A 15,561-nucleotide genomic window follows, 5' to 3' on the forward strand; every position below is an offset into this window, starting at 1 on the left:
ATGGAATACCTAACTTTACCAGCATGGAAAGCATTCGAGTTGTTTAACATTATCAATACACCTTTATTGCCGATCGGTTTGATTCTACTTTTTAATGCTTTAACAGTCACTCATATTATCGCGGCAAACAGAGTTCGCCGGGGGCTCAGGAACAGCAGAGAGAAAAAGAGTGATCCAGAAGTGGAGAACCGGAGAAAGTCAATAATTTTGTTGTTCGCTCTGTCAGCCAATTTCATATTGTTGTGGATTCCCCACATTGCATATATTATGAACTGGCAAATTGAGAATTACTTTTACACTGACAGATATTTGAACAGCCCGAAGTTTATCCTGCAACAGTTTGGGTTCATGTTGCAGTTTCTCTCCACCTGCACCAACACGTGTATCTACACTCTGTCACAGAGGAAATTCAGGCAGGAGCTGAAATGTGGAGTCAAACATCTGGTTGCGGTATGTGCTCGGCTCTGTAGATGAAACAAAATCGAGTTGTAAGCTTTGAAGGAAGTTCAAAAGCACTTCCATGTCACTTATATGTCTGGTAAAATTTCCTGCAGCCAGGTGAGCGAATGTTAGTAGTTTGCGGCTTCCATTGAAGTCAGAAAAATTAATTCAATTGTGCGGCGCAAGAAACAACAAAAATCAGAGAAGTGATCGCTACACCGACAGAAATTGTCTTCAGAATTTACATCAATTTGCATCGATGCCAGAATATGGGCCAACGATTTTCCTTACACTGGTAGAATTCTATTCTAATTAACTGGACTATAGATCATTCCAGGGATTTGTGTGACAACTGGATAAATATTCCCAAAACCTGGAAAACTGGTGTCCGATAAAGCGAGCTCGGTTACCTACAATTTCCATTGTAACTGTGCAAAATATGTGACTACTGCCTTTTCATTCAAAAAGCACGCGGTCCCTTCCTAAATGGGAAGTTAAAACTGCACGACGTCCCAGTCTGTCCCATCAATGGAGATGTGTAGCATCCCCTCAGACTGAGAGGGGATGGTATCAGAAAGGCAGCTGTGGCGTGCAAAACAATTCTTCCCAACCCTTCGCCGGTAATGTTGTCAAAGGCTACTGAGAGGGGTTTGTATCAGAAATGCAGCTGTAGACTTTCTTTTTGTGTTACTTTTCACCGTCATTAAAACGCGAACTGTACAGAAGCGTTCAATCGAATATATTATGTCTACTAATATTCTGAATTTAAAATTTCGCAAATTGCGGTGATCTTGGAACAGGACTCGACCATTGCTTCACCCGGCACGGGAGTTGAACTATACAACAGTAAAGGAGAAAGATCATGAAAATGTCAGCGTCAAGATGCAGTCATACTGCGTCTTGACGGAGCTCTACCACCAGCGTTACATTTTCTGTTCCGTCCACTAGATGTCCCCACACTCCAATCAATCTACACGGTGACACAGGAAATCAACGCTGGTGCTGAGGAATGGTGTCAAACATCCAGTGACATTATATGGTCGGCTCAGTGAGTAAAACTCAAATCCAATTGTAACTTTTCCCGGTAGACCAAATAATTTTCTGTATCGGTCACATCTTCATGAACCCCGGTGGGCGAATGTTAGTACCTCAGATTCGGAATCAGAATCTGAATCAAGTTTACTATCACTGGCATATATCGTGAAATATATCGCTTACCGGCGGCAATCCTTCCAATGAATAATACTAAAACCATAAATTGCAAGAAATATAAATATATAAAGGAATGAATTACATTAAAGATGCAGTAAAAAGCAGGAAATACTGATTCAATGTCCATTTAGAAATCCGATGGAAACGCTTATTAATATTTCCTTTCTGGAGCGGGAGAAACACTGCTGTTTCCATCGACGTTGGTCTTTCTACTGATTACCCAGCATCAGAGAAAAGATGTAACTGGAAAATCCGTTCCCATCCTGTTGTCAACTCAATTTCAGAGATCTACCTGAATAACTTCTTCCACTTAGTACAAGTTGTAATCATTTAGATTTCCATCAAAGACATTAGAGACAGTCCACTGAACAGACTCCTCAAGGTCAATAATTGATACCAGTTGTGTCATCGTACAATGCAAATCACTCCTCAGATCACATATTTACACATCTTTAATTTCCATCACTTACACGCCAAAACGGGAACAGAGTCATAGACTCATAAAAAAGTACAGCCAAGAAGCAGGACCTTCGGCCCATCTAGTCCATGGCGAAACCAAATCAACTGCCGACTCCCATCGACCTGCACGACGAATATTGCCCCACATGATCTACACTCTTTCGGACACAGTGTTGACAACTTTCAAATTAAACAATTCTATGTCTCAATATGCTTACAACGTGCGCCATCACCCTCAAGTGCCGTTCAGTAGGCGCAGTATATTAAGATCTCTAAGTTATGGAAAGGCAATTGTTTTAGTTGTTAAATTGGATAGTCTTTTTCCTGGAAGGCGACTGTTCACGCCTCCCTGTTTTTAGATTGGTCTGGTGCCACGACACCGGTCAGTGTGGATGAGAAATGGCTTAGGAAACGATGACAGAAGTTACATCGCATCTACAGTGATATGGGGGGGGGGGTGGTCTGTGATCATGTGACTATTGAAACTGATGGACAGAGTAATACCTGAATCTCCCAGCACCCTTTGCGCCATTTCTCGCAGCTGTATTATATTCACCCGTTGTTGTCTGAATATTTCCTGTTTTTGTTGTTGTTGCAAACCCAGAAACCATTACAATTGTTATTGTCTGACGGCAAGTGACGGCTAAAAGCAGATGTGTGTCCATAGGTAAGGCCAGTTGACGTGTTTTCCCTACCGGATTTAAGACATTTCGTATTTAAAGCAAACGCACTGATGATTGCTGAAGCAAAGCGGCCTGAAGTGACAATAACTTGTACTCGCGCTGTGCGTGAGTGTAAAGTCCCATGCCTTCATTATATCTTCAATAAACCAAGTCGGACCAGCTTCTGTTCTCTCCAGTCCCACGTTATTTTATTCCAGAATCTGTCCTATATAAACATTATATTTGGAACATCCCTTGCCCACACACCGTACATGATACATTGTATTTGTTGTCCAATGAAAGAAGGATAACCGGGATTTAGTGCTTTATGTCGGAATCTGAACGATAACAAAACCCTGAGACTTCACAACAGCATGGCAGCTCTTTCGGTGAACTTTCTAGTTGACTTTAGACAAGCTGATCTTTCCATCACATATCAACAAATGAGAACTCGTGTGTTATTTCTGTCCATGTGTCTCTTGGCTCTGAAACGCCAAGCCTGCGATCCCGTCGGGAGAGGTAGAAACGGGTAAGTCCGGCCAAAAGGGCTCTGGTGAAGCTGTCTAGGCCAATCCACTGTACGGTGCAGACAATGGAGTATAGGAGCTTTGACGAACTCCAATCATACCATCGATCTCAGAGGACGGTGAAGAAGGGAGGACATCAATGCCCAATGCCGCCGTTAGATAGATAGATAGATAGATAGATAGATAGATAGATAGATAGATAGATAGATAGATAGATAGATAGATAGATAGATAGATAGATAGATAGATAGATAGATAGATAGATAGATAGATAGATACTGTATTCATCCCCATGGGGAAATTCAACCTTTTTTCCAATGTCCCATACACTTGTTGTAGCAAAAACTAATTACATACAATACTTAACTCAGTAAAAATATGATATGCATCTAAATCACTAACTCAAAAAGCATTAATAATAGCTTAAAAAATGTTCTTAAGTCCTGGCGGTTGAATTGTAAAGCCTAATGGCATTGGAGAGTATTGACCTCTTCATCCTGTCTGAGGAGCATTGCATCGATAGTAACCTGTCGCTGAAACTGCTTCCCTGTCTCTGGATGGTGCTATGTAGAGAATGTTCAGGGTTTTCCATAATTGACCGTAGCCTACTCAGCGCCCTTCGCTCAGCTACCGATGTTAAACTCTCCAGTACTTTGCCCACGACAGAGCCCGCCTTCCTTACCAGCTTATTAAGACGTGAGGCGTCCCTCTTCTTAATGCTTCCTCCCCAACACGCCACCACAAAGAAGAGGGCGCTCTCCACAACTGACCTATAGAACATCTTCAGCATCTCACTACAGACATTGAATGACGCCAACCTTCTAAGGAAGTACAGTCGACTATGTGCCTTCCTGCACAAGGCATCTGTGTTGGCAGTCCAGTCTAGCTTCTCGTCTAACTGTACTCCCAGATACTTGTAGGTCTTAACCTGCTCCACACATTCTCCATTAATGATCACTGGCTCCATATGAGGCCTAGATCTCCTAAAGTCCACCACCATCTCCTTGGTCTTGTTGATATTGAGACGCAGGTAGTTTGAGTTGCACCATATCACAAAGTCCTGTATCAGTTTCCTATACTCCTCCTCCTGTCCATTCCTGACACACCCCACTATGGCCGTGTCATCAGCGAACTTCTGCACATGGCAGGACTCCGAGTTATATTGGAAGTCTGATGTGTACAGGGTGAACAGGACCGGAGAGAGTACGGTTCCCTGCGGCGCTCCTGTGCTGCTGACCACCGTGTCAGACCTGCAGTCTCCCAACCGCACATACTGAGGTCTATCTGTCAAGTAGTCCACTATCCAATCCACCATGTGAGAGTCTACTCCCATCTCCGTCAGTTTGTGCCTTAAGATCTTGTGCTGGATGGTGTTAAAGGCACTAGAGAAGTCAAGGAATGCGATCCTCACAGCACAACTGAACCCATCTAGGTGAGAGAGTGATTTGTGCAGCAAATACGTGATGCGGATCCCGGGCGTGCCTGGTTTGTGGCCTCAGATTCTGTATTATCAGCCGCTCCATGGTCTTCATCACGTGCGACGTCAAGGCAACAGGTCTGAAGTCATTCAACTCCTTTGGTTGTGGTTTCTTCGGTACCGGGACAATACAGGATGTTTTCCACTGTCTGGGTACTCTTCTCTGATCTAGGCTCATGTTGAAGATGCGCTGTAGTGGTTCCCCCAGCTCAGTCGCACAGGCCCTCAGTAATCGTGGGGAAACTCCATCCGGTCCAGCCGCCTTGCTGGTACAGATCTTCCTCAGTTGACCTTCCACCTGTGCAGCCGTAATCCTGGGCGTGGGCAAGGTCTCCTGTGAGTGGCTATTTTCCTGTGAGGGAAGTAAGCCTGGTGTGGAGTTCTGCGGTGAGGATGAGATTGTGCTGTCGAACCTATTGAAGAAGTTGTTCAGCTGGTTCGCTTTCTCCACATCTCCACTTATGTTTGCCCCCCGCTTTGCACCGCATCCGGTGATGATCTTCATCCCATCTCACACCTCCTTCATGCTTTTTTTCTGCAGCTTTTGTTCTAGCTTCCTCCTATACTGCTGCTTTGCCCCCGTTATCTGTACTCTGAGTTCCTTCTGAACTCTTTTAAGCTCCAACCGATCACCATCTTTAAAGGCCCTCTTCTTCTGGTTTAGGAGGTTTAGGAGCACAGGGCACAAGTATGTAAGTAAACTCACCTTCACCACAACAACAGCGTTAATGAAGCTTTCCTCTCTGGCGTTCATTCCGAAATAACAAGTTTAAAACTGTGAATCTACCTATTTTCCAAACAAATTTCTGCTGAGAGGAACAGTACCCCTGGGCTACCATTATCAATATTTCCAACGCTAATTTTCTAAAACCGGCCATTTACGGAAACAGAGGAATTGGAACTATTCTGTACAGTGCAGTGCAATTCTGAAATAAAGCCGTTTAGTTTTGGCAAAAATAGTTTTCTTGTGGTTAATTTAACGACGATTGTGTTCATGCCTGGCGGAACACGTGGACTTGAAATTCTTCACCCTTACGAGTGGAAACGGCAAAAGTAGATGTCATGTTAGTTGTATTTTTTGCTGTTGTGTGACAGGCTAATTACGTCAACAATCACGTTAATATACTCAGATTTGCGTCAGACACTCGTACCAACGTTTGTAATTGGAGACTGTTGGGTTTTGCTGACACTGGGTTTCTCTTTCGATAGCTCGATCACAGTTTGTTGAGAACGGCTGCGGGAACAACACTGCACGAACAGAACAGCCACAGTTGTTATAGTGATTTTATTGTTCGAGCTAACAGACAATTTAATCTGTCCTAGTTAGTGCCATCTATAATCTGGCATATACCCGAGAACTCTTCGCATTGATATTGAAAATGACGAATATGTGGAGTAACAATACGGACCGATATAGACAAACTTCAGAGAGAGCTGGAGAATGGAATTGTGTATATGTTTGCATTCCGTCGGCCGCTCTGCAGATAACACGCGACTCCAATTGCACTTTGACAGATGACGGAAACTGAAGCTGTCAAACATTAGTGAGTTTGGCGGGTGTGCCAATTCATCGTTGTATCGTAGATTCTTGTGAGTATCATCATCATCATCAGCGATCACTCATAGTCGGGTGTGATTCTTCTCCTGCTGGTTGATCTGGTCACTTGTGGGTCTTGGAATGACTGAAGCGGCCGATCCCTGCTCCACAAGTCCTGTTGCAGTGTTGCCAGGTGTAGGCTATTGAGGTGTTGGGGCCTTTCCTTCTCTCCTTATGTTGAAGCCGCTCAGTCTCAGCGGCACGGTGGAGGTTTTCTTCGATCTGTGCAGTCTCCGCATAGACAGTCCGTCTCCAGCGTTTCCAACCCTGTGATAATTTCTCCCATCCATCCAGGTTGATGTGGAGCTTCCTCAGCTGGGTCTTGATAACCTCATTGAACCTCCTGTGTTGTAACTCGAGCTATGGCTAAAAAGATTATGTGCAGAATGGGGTTGTTATCCATGACTGTACAACTCGGGACTCGAGTTTTGAGGATGTGTCAGAAACTTTCTTACCTTCATTGTTCGAACAAGATTCTTGGAGTAAGTCTGACAATGAAGGTTTGTCTCTGTCTCGGAAGCAGCTGATAGCAGAGCAGAGTAGAGACCCTGAGATTATCAAGTTAAAAGAACAAACTCTTCCGGATAGTGAAATTGATAGGGTGCCAGTAAGAGATTATTTTGAGATAAGAGTACTGATGAGGAAGTGCAGACCGCTTACAGTTCCTGCAAGTGATGAATGGAACATTGTTCACCAGGTAGTTGGTGCTAATGTCTATCGAAATGAGATTTTAACTTTATCACTTGTGTGGACCATTGCCAAAAACAAAAACTGGCCATCAGTATTTGCGGACTATCATGTGCACTGTGTCTAGATTTCCAGAGGCAGTACCAGTTAGGAATATAACAACTAAAACTGTAACAAGGGCTCTTATAAAATTCTTTACTTATTTTGGGTTGCCTAAGGAAATACAATCTGATCAAGGCAGTAATTTTATGTCCGAATTGTTTCAACAGATAGTTTATAAATTGGGAGCTAAGCAGATTACTTCGTCTGCAACCCATCCAGAATTGCAAGGTGCCTTGGGGAGGTTTCATGCTCCACTCAAGACTATGATTAGGACGTATTTTGTGGAAAATGAAAATGATTGGGATGAGGGTATATAGTTTCTTCTATTTGCAGTAAGGGAGTCGGTACAGGATTCATTAGGTTTCAGTCCATTTGAACTTGTATTTGGGCATAGAGCTAGAGGCCCTTTGGCCTTAATAAGAGAAAAATGGATTAATAAAGTTTGTACCTTAGCTAGGGAATATCTAGAATCGGCTCAGGAGAAAATGAAAACCTGGTACGATAAAGAAGCTAGGATGAGGACATTTAAGCCTGGAGATAAGGTGCTGGTTCTTTTCCCGGTGCAAACGAATCCCTTACAAGCTAACTTTCATGGTCCTTATTAAATTGTGTCTAAAATCAGGGATGTGGATTACGTGGTAAAAACTTCAGATCGTAATAATAATAAGTCTGATCTCACTAGGAGCGTAATGGATGATTCACCTGAAACGCATTGTAAACCCAACATTGTTTCTGTAAGATTACCAAACTCAACCATTCTGGAAAGTATTGATGAGAAATTAGCTCATTTACAGCAGAGCAGACGTTCCTAGAAGAACCACAGTAGCTGCGCATGGTGTAGATGTTGGAGATACTAAACCCAATAAACAACATCCATATAGGATGAACATGGAAAATGTGAACTTGCTGAGAAAGAAATTAAATATCTGCTATAGAATAATATTTTATTAGTCCTTCTAACTCGAATTGAGCTAATAAATGTTTTATTTGTTATAAAAAAAATCCTGTCTCATTCATATATTCATTGTTGCTGGATTGTAATAATGAAATACTCCGGATGTGGCTGAGCCAGAGTTTTAAAAGGTTGCAGCTTAATCCCTTGACTTTGACCTCAACGTCTTTCTCCGAGCCTCTGCTAGGATCAAGCGTCCAGCTGACGGCCATCGCTCCAAGGCTCCACAGTACCGCCAGGGAAGCGTGTGTGGCTTTTAGCCCGAGGCCTACCTTGCAATGTGGATTCCCACAAACTCGCTCCCCCCGCTTCATCGGCCCCTTTCCCATTGCTGAAGTCTTCAGCCCTGCTGCCGTATCTCTCAAGCTCCCCTCCACTCTCCGCCGCATTCATCTCACCTTGCATGTGTCCCGCATGAAGCTTATCATGAAGCGTATATATCCTGTCCCCCTCCCTCACGGCTCATCGATGGGTCAGAGGTGTTCATGGTGGATGTTCGTCGCCGAGAGTGTGGAGTCCAGTATCTTCTGGACTGGGAGCGCTACGGACCTGAGGAGAGGAGCTGGGTCCCAACCCGTTACATCTTGGAGGCCTGCCTCATCAGGGACTTTCATCGCCAGCACCCAGCTCTACCTGCCGTGACGCCAGGAGGCGTCCGTAGTGTGTGTGTGGCGGGGGCGGGGGTACTGTCAGTACCTCCAGTTGAACTCTGTCTTTTTGTGTGTTTCCCCCAGCTGTCAGTCTGTGGTTTTGCATTGCCATGTGCTCCTGTCCCTGCTCCTACTCTACTCCGGCCCCTGTGTTACTGAGTACTCCGTCTCTCATCTGTTTCTCATTATTACCTGTATTGCTGCCACCTGTGTCTCATTGTGCTCCACCTATCACCTGACGCTCTGTTTATTGCTCAGTGTATTTCAGTCCGGTGCTTTCACCGGTTTGTTGCCAGATTGTGTCAGTGAATTTTCCTCAGCGTTTCCAGCATTCGTATCTGTACCCTGTCCGTCTGAATATCGACTCTGCCTGCTTCCCGATTCTGGTGTTTGGATTTCTCTGGATGTTTTGAACTCTACCTGAATTTTGACGCTGACTTTGTTTGTACCTCGGGATTTGTGACTCAGTATATATCACTGCCTGCACTGGACTGGGTCTGCGATTGGATCCCTGCTCCAGAGCCTTGACAGAAATACCAAACGTGAATTGCTCTGCTCACTCACCAGGAACTCCAATGACCGCAATGAACACGTACAATATTTTCCCCACACTCAAGTACCTAGCCAACATTGCAGACATTTTCTCTGTACAGTGGTTTTTTCTCCTGTGCTACAGACGATCTCTCGGAATGAAATGTTGAGATTACACATGCCTGAAGTTTTTAATATCATTTAGCGACTCCACGGAGACAGATTTCGACAGATTTAAAAGAAAATATGTTTAATTTACTTACAGGCCAATTGCGTCAAGCAGGTGCAATCCTCGCTGTGACAGATTCAGAATAAACTGATGAATTTATATTTAGACCATTTGTGGGAGTTAGTTTGTCCAACAATGGTGACTGAACCTTCTGAGGTTCATCGTCCATCGTCGAGGACCCGACCCTAACATTGACATATCGCCATCAGTGTGGGGGAGAATGTTTCAATCATAGCACCCAGAATGTGTCAATGTGTCAAAGAACACGGCTGAGAGCCGAAAAGGCGGTTAGAAAGTCTGTGCGTGTGCGTGCGCGCGCGCGCGCGCGTGTGTGTGTGTGTGTGTGTGTGTGTGTGTGTGTGTGTGTGTGTGTGTGTGTGTGTGTGTGTGTGTGTGTGTGTGTGTGTGTGTGTGTAGACCCATTGTCTCTGCCTGACCTTGGATGACTATACATTTGTCCGTCTCCAATTCAGTTTATCTCCCTTGGTTCATACCCCTGATTTAATCTCCCCAAGCATTTGATAAGGTACCCCATGCAAGGCTTATTGTGAAAGTAAGGAGGCATGGGATCCAAGGGGACATTGCTTTGTGGATCCAGAACTGGCTTGCCCACAGTAAGCAAAGTGTGGTTGTCGACGGGTCATATTCTGCATGGACGCCGGTGACCAGTGCTGTGCTTCAGGAATCTGTTATAAGACCATGACCCTGGGGAACATGAGTTGGCTAGACGGGCTACTAGGGGGGAGCTGGTGGCGCACCGCTCTCCTTGTAGCAGGCGGGGGTCTAATGATTCTCTTGATCCTGCCGTGCTTGATTCCTTGTATACAGGCACTGGTCAGGCGTAACGTATCCCAGCTCCAGGCCGTAGCGATACCCCAACATGGGACGAATGAGCTAAAGATTATGCTATTAAAGAAGAAAGTTGACCCTCAAGGGGGGGCGGAGGAAGGGTGGTGGGCCCCCTGGGAGTGAGAGAAATGCTAGCTGAAACGCACATCTTAAAAAGAAAAAGGGTGGTATTTATTGTAAGATTCAAAATTAAGATGTGCGTTTCTGACAGGTCCGGGTTAAAGTCTAGGGACAAGTATGATTTAATTATGTCTAGGGACAACTGTGATTTAAATATGTTTGGGTTAAAGTCTGTAAACAAGTGTGATCTAATTATGAATGCAGAAGCCTTGATAAAATTAACTGTTTGTGGAATCATTGAAGTCCTGAGATATGGACTATTGTTTTACAGAAACGTGTAAAAAAACAACTCCAAATATGGAATGGGATAAGACTGTGTACCTCCCGAGTCAGGGAGGAGGGGTGGTAAGGAAGAAGGATAAAACCTGCTGCCCTGTAAGGTTCAGGTTTCCCTTCTCTGAAGGGGCCCAGCTCTGCAGAACTGTTAATAAACTTTGTTTCCTTGAATTTGTCTTGAAGCCATTATTCGGGAGCGTGGCTCGTTTCTGACAATTTAATTTTTTATTGAAGGCACGACACAGTACAGAAAACGTAATGCATTACATTTTCCTCCATTTTGATGTTATACCTTACCCCGAAACAACACCACAACGTCATCAGTGGGGCCTTCTGGGAGTTGTAGTCATTTGTCCTCGCTCGCTCCCTGTCAAAGCATTTTTCGTCAGCCACCACAGACGTCACCGAAACAGACCCACCGATGCGCGAAGGGGAATCACACCCGTCCTTGTGGGCGCCGAGACGGCGACACCGACGGAAGCTCTTCGCTGATCTCCGCCATGGCGATGGAGCGGAAGAGGCGGGGCTGATCATGGGCCGATTTCCTCCAGCCTATCGTAACGCAGACATAACACTGACCCCTGCTTTCATTGGCTGTGGTGACTGTCGCTCAAATGTGAACTCAGAGGGTGATTAGTTTATGTGAACGTCAGTCAGCCTTCCTGTCTTTATGAGTTTGGATTTGGATTTATAACGGGACAGGAAGCAAATTGGGAGAAATGTGAGTTTTTATGTGATGGTGCATCAGTCTCCGAGTTACATTATTAACAATAAAAGGGCAAAGGCCGTTGTGAGGAAGTAGGTGATTTACTGGAGGTTATATGGAGATAATATTGGAAGAGATATCGAACTTGGAATTGTTCGGGATATGATTTAGAAAATGGGATTTGTGGAGATCATAATATTCCAGAGTTGATTAATGAGGGCAAAATGATTGTTACTGAAACAGGGAAGGTTGTGTTACTGGCTGGGTCATTTGCTGAGATTCATAATCAGGATAATTTAAGTGAAGAAGTTAAACAATGTAGGGATATGTTTTTCAGTGAATACCCTGATGTGCTGGAAGTCAGCTGTAGCAATGATAGTATCACTGATGAAGAGATTTCTTTGTATGAATTTAAGAATTTTATTAATAATGCAGGTCAGGTATCCCCTGGACAGAGTGATATTTGAAATTGTAATTGTATATAATTCTCTTTTGTGAAAATATTAAATGTTTGAATTGTGCATCTACTTTCCTCATGGAAAATGGAAATAGTAGTGCCAATTCTAAAACCTGGCAGATCCCCATTTGATCCTTCTAGTTAAGGGCCTATATCGTGAATGTCTCATTTATGTAAACTTATGGAATGTATGGTAATCAAGCACTTGAGTTATATTTTGGAAAGAGTGGTGATAAAGTGTTTTATTAGAGTGGATTTTGGAAGGGTGAAATGACGTTAGATTCAGTTTTAGGTTTGGAAGATGATATTCGGAAAGCACAATTAAATAAAGATGTTGTAATAGCAGTATTTCTTGATACTGAAAAGGGAAATGATATGGAAGAAAGGACTTTTGATTAAGTGGGAGTGAGGGGGACATTGTATAATTTTTCTGAGTTTTTTTTTGGATGGACTGTCCAAGTACCGGTCGGCATGGTATGTTTGTGTTTCTATGAGATAGAGAATGGGATCCCACAAGGCAGTATTTGTAGCCCTTCATTATTTAATATTATGATTAACGATATTTTCTCTGAGATGAGAAAATGGGATACCTGGGTAAATCACAATATACAGATGGCGTAGCTTTATAGATTAGAGGTATTAAATGAAATTTACAATTAATAGGTCAAACAGTGGACAGATTGTTGAGAATGTTAAGTTTTCAGTCGTTAAAACACGTTACGTGGTTTACAAACAGCATTGATAGACTTGCACTTGATTTTAAATTATATGATTAATCTCTTGAGGAAGTGTCAGTGGTAAGATTTCTCAGTATGTGGATGGATAATAAGCTGACATGGAAGCACCTATCAGTAAAATAATTGATAAATGTAATGGAGCTTTAACTCTCCTCAGACATCTATGTGTGTATCTTTGGGTGCAACATGAAGATCTTTGTTGACCAATTATATTTGTTTAATTTGATCTGTTCTTGATTATGTCTGTGTGGCTTATGGATCAGCTTCATCTTCAAATTAAAAATGTTTGTATGTGATACAATTACAGACTTTAAGATTGTGTTCTGGTGCGGTAATGTTGTCTCCTGTTTTGGCTTTACTGATTGCAATGGGACAATTGCCCTCAAAGTAACAGAGGTTCAAGTTGATGTCAACATACTGGATTAATTTGCGGGGGACAAGGAAATGATCATCCTGTTAAAGGTGTGCTGGAGGACGGTTGGGGACATCACAAGAAGAGTGTTTTTTGTTTTGGGTGGCTGGGTTCTTATCACACTGGGAATATGGGTGTATTTGATGATACAACATGTCCCACTGTAGCTTTCTCTGTAACCCCACCTTCTTTTTTCCAATGACTTCAGTTGATTTTAGGTTACACAATCGGATTTGGTTCTGTCTGAGAGTCTGTTGGTTCATGAGTATATTAATGAAAGTTATTATCATACAGTAACCATTTTTACAGATGAATCAAAAGATAAGTTAACTGGGGATGTTGGTGTGGCTGTTTTTGTGTGCCTGAATTGCAGGTAATGGTAAAGAAATGACTTGTATCCATTTATCAGCATAGGAAGCAGAATTCTTTCCCAAAAGTATAGGTTTACAGTGGGTAGAGGAAATTGGTCCTCATAATTGGATCAGAATACATTTCGGTTCTGATGAGTCTTAAACAGGTCATTTTGTCAGTAGGTCAGATTGACTGTTGGAAACTTGTCAAACGGTATTTCATATATAAAGTTTGATTTATATGTCTGCACATTATGGGCCCTGCACATCACACTGTTGAGGGAAATGATTATGCTGACTGTTTAGCACCAAAAGCTGTTAAATGTTAAGCTGTGGATATAGACCTTCCACTTAGCAAATTAGAAGCTAAAGGGTTGGTAATGTTAAGAATTAGGGGCTTATGGCAAGACGTAGGATAATGGACATAAGGACAGACACCTTTACAGAATACATAAACCCGTTGGGTTTATAGAAAAAGGGTTAAAACAAGGGAAGGAATGATATTGACATGACATAGAAATGTCCACATTAATTATGCCTTGTAACTAATTGGAAAACTTCATTCTGTGTCGTGTACATTTTGTCATTATGAAACTGTCGAAACCCATACTATTTCAATGTGAAGCATACAAGGCTGAAGAAAAATCAAATGCAGTCTTCAGTACAATCTTTGCGAGGGTAGATAGTTTTCAGAAAAAAACTATTAAATTATGGGACTGACTTTAAATCAATTCACAGTTTGAGCTGGAAAAGGCATGTAATAATTGTGTTAAACCTAAGGAAATGACATGTAGGGTAGCAAAGGTGAGTGGGATGTTGGATTATTGGGATGCTCTTAAAATCCAACAAAAGACAACGAAAAAAGCCATAAGAATAGTCAAGACGAAATATGAGGGCAAACTGGCCAGTAATATAAATCAAGATACTAAAAGTTTAGTTTTCAGTTAAATGAAGAGTGAAAGGGAGATGAGAGTTGATACTGGACCACTGGAAAATGATGCTGGTGAAGTAGTAATGGGGGACAAAGAAATGGCAGATGAACTTAATGAACAATCTTCACTGTCTTTTCTGGTCAGCACCGCACTCACTTGTCCCATTTAACCTGTCTCATTACGGGTGGACTTTAGGACCCGGGGGAGCTCAGGACCCGCCGCCCGCAACTGCTGCTGAATCCCCGGTGTTTCTGTTCGGTTGACGGATGCGGTGAACGAGTTAAAAATAATCGATCGATAATTCTCATCTCGTGTTTATTTCACTCCACAGAACCATAGACACTACAGCACAGAAAACAGGCCATTTGGAGCTGCTAGTCTGTGCGGAAACTCCCATTGACCTGCACCCAGTCCGTAACCCTCCAGACCTCTCCCATCCAGGTATCTATCCAATTTATTCTTAAAACTTAAGAGTGAGCCCGCATTTACCACATCAGATGGTAGCTCTTTCCACACTCCCACCACTCTCTGAGTGAAGAAGTTCCTCCTAATGTTCCCCCTAAACCTTTCCCCTTTCACCCTAAAACCATGTCCTCTCGTATTTATCTTTCCTAATCTAAATGGAAAGAACCTACTCGCATTTACTGTCTATATGTAAATAATAATAATAATATGACATAATTTTGTCAACCTCTATCAAATCTCCCCTCATTCTTCTATGCTCCAAGGAATAAAGTCCCAACCTGTTCAATCTTTCCATGTAACTCAACTCCTGAAGACCTGGCAACATCCTAGTAAATCTCTGAACTCTTTCAATCTCTCCAGCCTCTCCATGGATACCTCATGTCTGAACTTTCTGAACTAACCTCCCATGTGGGATCTTGTCAAAGGCCTTACTACAGTTCATGTAGACAACATCCACAGCCTTCATTAAACACGATCTACCACGCACAACGTCATACTGACTATCCTTAATCAGCCCTTGGCTGTCCAAATACTTGGAAATCCGATCTCTCAGAACATCTTACAATAATTTACCTACTACTGATGTCAGGCTCACTGGCCTTTAGTTACCTGGTTTTCTATTGGAGCCTTTTTTAAACAACGGAATAACAAGAACTACCCTCCAATCCTCCGGCACTGCACCCGTGGCTGAGGACATTTTAAATATTTCTGTCAGGTCCCCTGCAATTTCT

The sequence above is a fragment of the Hemitrygon akajei genome, unplaced genomic scaffold (assembly GCF_048418815.1).
Source record: "Hemitrygon akajei unplaced genomic scaffold, sHemAka1.3 Scf000133, whole genome shotgun sequence".
NCBI classification, from domain to species: domain Eukaryota; kingdom Metazoa; phylum Chordata; class Chondrichthyes; order Myliobatiformes; family Dasyatidae; genus Hemitrygon; species Hemitrygon akajei.